The sequence below is a fragment of the Schistocerca piceifrons genome, chromosome 5 (assembly GCF_021461385.2).
Source record: "Schistocerca piceifrons isolate TAMUIC-IGC-003096 chromosome 5, iqSchPice1.1, whole genome shotgun sequence".
Lineage (NCBI taxonomy): Eukaryota > Metazoa > Arthropoda > Insecta > Orthoptera > Acrididae > Schistocerca > Schistocerca piceifrons.
In genome coordinates, this window is record NC_060142.1 from 551,583,808 (window position 1) to 551,590,985 (window position 7,178).

Sequence of the window (7,178 nt, forward strand, 5' to 3'; positions counted from 1 at the left end):
ATACATCGAGGTTCAGTGGCAGTCACCTGGTATGTGGAACATGTAACACGTTTTAATGCCGTGATCTATAAGGCTGGACAGCCGCCATCGTCAGTGAGTACCGATCGAGTGCGTGATGATCGCTCATCCAGCCATGTATTTCTCAATCTTTAGGACTAGAAAAAAATGCAATTCGAAATGATCCGTATTTCGTACGCGATTCTGGCCAGACAGTAACATTCTGCTACATAAAGATTATTCATTCGGTGCAGTTTATCACGATCTGGTTTGTCACCCCTCAGTGGAGCTCACTGACGTATCAGTCGTGCTGCACACGGTGGGGGCTGGTGGTTTAGTGGTGAAGCAGCACATCTCGAGACTTACCTTCAACCTAGTCTGCACCTCTCAGTGATGTGAATATTTTCCAGTGGTCGACATTCCACGCTGGATTTCAGGCCCCCTTTCACCAGTAGCATTACTTGCGACACGCTCGTAGATGAAGTGGAGATGTACAATTCTAAGGATGGCATCAGGCCGTTGAGCCACACGAAAATTATTATTATTTTTTTTTTAATTTGGGAGCAGGATTTCAATTGTTATTAGTTATCTGTACCATAGTTATGGTCATGTGCTATGGACATGATATCTCTAGCATCGAAGATGAAGGCATACCTGAAGAAATACACCTACTATCGTCAATAATATCGAAATCCACACATTTCATCGCACCTGCATGAAACGGCCACGGGTATACCGCGTATTCTATGGAAAAGACGTATGCTCTGATGAAAGAACCCGACGATGTTGTGAGATGATCTATTTAAATTCATCAGGTAAATCGTTATGCCAACGGCCTTGCCGCAGTGGCAACACCGGTTCCCGTCAGATCACCGAAGTTAAGCGCTGTCGGGCTGGGCTAGCACTCGGATGGCTGACCATCCGGTCTGCCGAGCGCTGTTGGCAAACAGGGTGCACTCAGCGCTTGTGAAGCAAATTGAACAGCTACTTGATTGAGAGATAGCGTCTCCGGCCTCGGAAACTGACATACGGTCGGGAGAGCGGTGTGCTGACCACATGCCCATCCATATCGGTATTAACTTACCGCATCATCTACTAGCAGTCTTATGACATTTTTTACCTGCTTGCGTACTTTTCTGTTTTATCTTAACAGCGATGTTATAAATGCCTCCACTTCAACAAAAAATAAGAGGTAAATACAGGGAAACTTCTTTCTCTGAAAATCAATATCACGTATTTCCTTTCTTAATAACGTTCACTTTTATTATAAGATTCTTGGACACACATGCTTCTACAAACGAAGCGTCCTAAATTCAACCGTAATCAAGATATCAGTTCTTATTTCCTGAAGAGTGTTTCGAAAGCGTTACGGAACGAAATAAAACTAATTTACACTTGGCAAGCAATATGTACAAAATGGCTGACTGTAACTGATGAAAATGGAAACACATATTTTAAAAAAATCTAAAAGTCTAAAAATCTCCTACACAAAATTATCAGTTCTAGCAATCCCTTGCTAAAAACGTTACGGGAGTGTAATGCTCTGTATGAAGTCATGCAGGAGCCTCAGCAACAGCCTATTTATTTTCCGACGATCAGCTGTACCGAAGTCTTTAAGAGTACTTGTTAGCGACTGATAATCTGCACTTCGTCTGTGTAGTTATCAACGTCTTATGCGTGCAGTGTATCGGGACTCCGTCTGCTATGCTGCGACGGAAAGTTACAAACGTATACGGAAAACTGACAGTACTCCAATAACGTGTTTTTGGTATTTTTTTGCATTCTTTACCAACAGTTGTGTCTCAACTAATTAGGTTCAGAACTGAAACACAAGTGAACGATTACTGTCACTCAACGGGAGCGTGCATTCTAGCTGCGAACAGACATAACGAAAGAAAGTGGGCAACCGCACAAGCTAAAATATTAGCCGACCGCTAACAATTGCAGACACAACATTTTGAGAACACCTTTTCTACGATTATGAAATCCATCACCATGTGGCTGCCCCTCAACTTCCATGTCGCCAGTAACTGCTTAGTAATAGAAATGGGAAATTTTCAAACCTCAGCCAGAATTACAAATTAACTGTGAAGCGATCTACTTTTTCTCACGAAAACTGTGGACAAATTACTGTAGAATTAATGGTGAGTCGTACGTTCTCGTGTTGTTATCTTAGCGGATGAGGCGCAGGCGTTCCTGTTATTTAAATAACTGCCTAAGGCACATAAATTGTTATTACAATCTACATTGAAGCGCCTAAGAAACTGGTATAGGCATGCGTATTCAGATACAGATATGTAAACAGGCAGAATACGGCGCTGCGGCCGGCAATGCCTATGTAAGACAAGTGTATGGCGGAGTCGTTACATCGGTTACTGCTGCTACAATGGCAGGTTATCAAGAGTTAAGTGAGTTTGAACGTGATGTTACAGTCGGCGCACGAGCGATGGGACACAGCATCTTCGAGGTAGCGGTGAAGTGGAGATTTTCCCGTGTGACCATAACACAAGCGTAGCGTGAATATCAGGAATCCGGTAAAGCATAAAATCTCCGACATCGCTGCGGCCGGCAAAAGATCCTGCAAGAACGGAACCAACGACGTCTGAATCGTTCAGCTTCACAGAAGTGCAACCCTTCCGCAAATTGCAGTAGATTTCAGTGCTGGGCCAACAACAAGTGTCAGCGTGCGAACCATTCAACGATACATCATCGATATTGGCTTTCAGAGCCGTAGGCCACTCGTGCGCCGACATTGGACTGTTGATGAGTGGAAACATGTGGCCTGGTCGAACGAGTCTCGTTTCAAATTGTATCGAGCGGATGGACGTCTATGGGTATGGAGACAACCTCCTGAATCCATGGACCCTGCATTTCAGCAGACGACTGTTCAAGCTGATTGAGGCTCTGTAATGGTCCGGAGCGTGCAGTTGGAGCGATGTGAGACACCCGATATGTCTACATACGACTGACAGGTTACATGTACGTAAGCATCCTGTCTGATCACCTGCATCCATTCATATTCATTGTGCATTCCGACGGACTTAGGCGATTCCAGCAAGACAATGTGACGCCCCACACGTCCAGAATTGCTACAGAGTGGCTCCAGAAACACTCTTCCGAGTTTACCCTCTTCCGCTGGCCACCAAACTCCCCAGACATGAACATTGTTCAGCATATCTGGGATATATTTCAACGTGCTGTTGGGAACTCCATCCCGTCGTACTCTTACGGATTTATGGACAGACATGCAGAATTAATGGTGTCAATTCCCTCCATACCACGTCGTGTTGCGGCACTTCTGCGTGTTCACGGGGGTCCTACACGATATTAGGCAGATGTACAAGTTCCTTTGTCTCTTCAGTGTAGGTACATATAAAGTAACATATTATGCACGCCTTTGATGTCTCATAAATACATCGACAGACGTGAACTACTAACATCCATCATTTATTCTGATAGTGACACCACTCAGTAAGAGCACAAAACACTATGAAGACGTTCCTACGGAAAATTCATGTGTGTAATTGTGGGTGAGAAGCGAATACTCTGTATAATGGCAAAAATAGGAAATATCTGATGTAAACAACTCAGATAAACAAGTCCATAGAAATTGTAGACTGCTGGCAGGATACAGGTCATATAACCTATTTTTGTCGGGCCTGATCGACAGGGTTTACTTCATGGAGCATTGTAGAAGTGAATATTTATTGACATTATACGACTTATGGAAACAACTGAACGTTGATATTTTAGTCCTCTCACAAAAACTGGGTACCTAACATGAGTTAACGGAAAAAGACTCTTAGTCTTTGACAAACGCTTATGTAGTATGTAATGGAATAGGAAGGCTTTACTTCCAATACCACACTTCTGCCAACACATTTCCTCCAAAATGGCTGTATGTACTCTGACAAAAATATGATGCGGTGGGATGACGACGCGATTGTCCATGTACACACCATCGGCTGGGAATAATAATTCTTGACTACACTCTCTAGTTAGACTGCCGTTAGTAACTATGTGGGGTAGCTTTCGAACCCAAAACAAAAACCATCTGAAAGTTATTTACCTCTACGTTTCTCTGAAGTGCTGTTAAGGAATCAATAAAAGAAAAGCTCATGTTTATGAAAAATTAATTATTATTAAGAAAGAAACATTATCACCAAGAATTAAGGCTCTTACAATAGCTTTGGCCTCTTAAACAGAGTTTTTGGAATTAACTTAAAAGCAAATGAAATGCACTTCAACAACGTTCAGAAACACGTTTTGAGTTAATGATCAATTAAATAAATTATAAAGAAAAAATAAACAATGTCTTCCAATTAAATAAACGGCAGAAAGTAAATGAACAGATCAACTAAGCACTTATTTTCGTTCACACAAACAAGACACATCTATTCGTCAACGGAATGCATTTTGCACATGTATTTCGGACTTTAGACTATGTTCTCTTTTAATTTGTGTGTTTTTAAGCCATGGACATATGTGGCATCGTCACACCTTCGATTTCTTTAGGTGAACCGTTCCTGCTTCGACTTGCAACGCAAATTCGTCGGTCATACCATCTTCAAAATTTTTGGAAGGAACTTCGTCCATTCAGTCCTAAAACCTCAAAAAAAATTTTTTTAGAATTCGTTCCACTGATATTGATGCACCCTTTAGCTAATCTTATTTATAACGGGTATTTCATAAAAAAGTCAGACTGTTTTCCTATTTCTTGGTTTTCTTCGCAAACATTCTCTTCTTCTGAGTCTTCAGTGTCCGCTACTTCAGTCTGATGAACAGATTTTCTGTTTCATTGTTACTAAACTCCGCTATATCTAGAAAATGATCTGGTGTATCCAGTGCGCCATCAGTCTTCAGTAACAATAACTCCAAAATTCGATCGTCTTTCAGACGTCGCTCCTTCCGTCTAAAACAATGAAAAACAATTCGTGAAGGCAAATAAGGAAAGTACCTTTTATACCTTCATTGGGTAGATTTCGACTCCGACTGCTAAGTACCTACGGAAACAATGGTCACTGGTTAGCACGCGTCTGTGCACATCCGATATAAGGTTTACATAGAAGCGGAGTGGCAACGTTTAGTAGTAACGGAAATGTAAAGAAAAGGGTGGCACCTGGTGTAATAAATTACGCCACGAATGTAGTTAAAGGTTAAATGAGTTACAGTTCTCTGACATGTAGGACAGCCACTATAGCGCATTAGTATTATTCGTGTCTAGTATTGTTACCAGGCCTGGTAGGGTATTGAACGGCCGTGAAGAGCGTCAGATTGTGCCATTTGTGTCACACTGCGCCCCGCTTTTATTCCTACATTACAGTATAGGCTGCGGTGCATATAACGAAGCCGCATCAGTAACCGGTAGTCGATACCTGACTTCACACCACGTGACGCCCGATGGTCACGTAGTGTGGGAACACGGAACGTACGAGACGCCACCTATTTCGAAGCAGTGGAGTGTAACCGTTTGGACGGGGCGCAAAGCCGCATATCGGTCACAATTTGCTTTTGCATGTCATTATTAAATTTTAACTTCCAACCACACCGGTGCTTTTACTTGTACTGAGAATAATCATTTAATGATTTCATGAACTTCAATAATTTTTCTAACAAAAGTTGGATGTTTTAAGTAAGGTCAACTTTCATTAAACGTTGAGATGGGCCAATCAGAAGCGAGAAGGAGGAGACAGGCGCGAAACGGTGGTTAAGCGTCTGCAGGAGTCGCGATCGGGACTGAAGGTGTAAAGACGTCTGTTGTAAGTAACAGAACATTGAGTGGCGCTGTAATGTATCGTTTGGTATCACCGGGAGACATTAAAGCATGTTGCGTGCAATGAGACTTATTTACAGTGTTCAGAAAAATATTTAAAAGTTCAAAATTAGCTTTTATTCGCTCTGTGCGTCCGCGAGCCGTTTACGGCAATGTCTGAATAAATCTGGAGAGGCATTTGTGGCATCCTGAGTCAATATCCGTTCTTTTATTTCGGCCTAGTCATAATTCGGAATTTCATTTTGCAGCGCTGTTTTTCCTTGCAGCATTCAGTGTAGGGAGCAACGAACTCGCGAACTGTTGAGAAGAAGAATCCAATGGTGGAATCAGTACCTACAAATGGCATCCACGAGACGTCTATAGAAGACGCCAGGGAACTGAAACACCTCCAGATAATCAGTGTAGGTACAGGGTGCAAATGAAGAGCAGACTTAGGACTTTAATTTCATAGAGTCCTTGCTATCTTCTTGTAACCAAAACGGTGAAGTTCAGTGCCGGCTGATGTAATTTGTGGAAGCTGACGTCTGCATGCCAATTTGCAGCAGTATGTAGTACGCACTGTGCGTAGGCTTATATAGACCTTGAAGACAACCGTTTTGATGATAAAGAGGATTAATAATCTGCAGTGCACATCACATTCCACTGTTTATTTTCACTTCGTTATTGTTTCGCTGTCTTTGTGTTACAAGATGTTGAGCAATCACCGAAGGACACAAAGATGCCGCGTATTCATCTGAGACACCATTATCAGCAACTGGTAGAGTTGAAAGGGGGCCTTACTGTGGGTCTCCATTTGGGCGGCTGGTCGAAACGTGCAGTATTCAGATTAGGGCTTTAGGGTGTGACCCGACGTTGGACCACAGGCAGGCAACCCGTCGTCAAGGTTTCAGCAGACCACGTGTGGCAGTCGCAGGGCAGGATCGCCGCACTGTGCACCAACCACATCGTACCCCTTCACATCTGCATCTGCCATTGAAGAACAAATAATTGAGTCCCTGCAGTATTCTGTACCATCCCTAACCATTAGTCGGAGGTCTGCAGCAACCAGGCTAGAGAATTACCAATACACATATAGGTTGCCACCAGCATCGCAACGCAAACGGCTGCCGTGACCAGGAACCATGGACTGCTCATGAGTGGCGTCGCACTATATTCAGAAATGAATCGCCGCACTGCACTACCCTGGACCATCATCGTCGGCGAACACAGTGGAGAACTGGGCGAGAGGTCCCATTCTTTCAATGTTTCGGAGAGGGAAAGCGGTGCTACTCCTGGCGTCTTGGTGTGGGGAGCCATGGCAGTATTACTTCAGGTCACGGCTTTAACCAAACTGTGAAGTCAGAACCATACTTCACAGACATCGTGCAGCCTCATTGTTACCTCGAATTCGATGTTATCATGGTGCCAT

General features: G+C 43.2%; 1 pseudogene; it reads left to right on the forward strand.

The window, feature by feature from the left end:
- Positions 1 to 824: 824 nt before the first annotated feature.
- LOC124799470 lies at positions 825 to 942 on the forward strand (annotated as a pseudogene).
- The last annotated feature ends 6,236 nt before the right edge of the window (positions 943 to 7,178 follow it).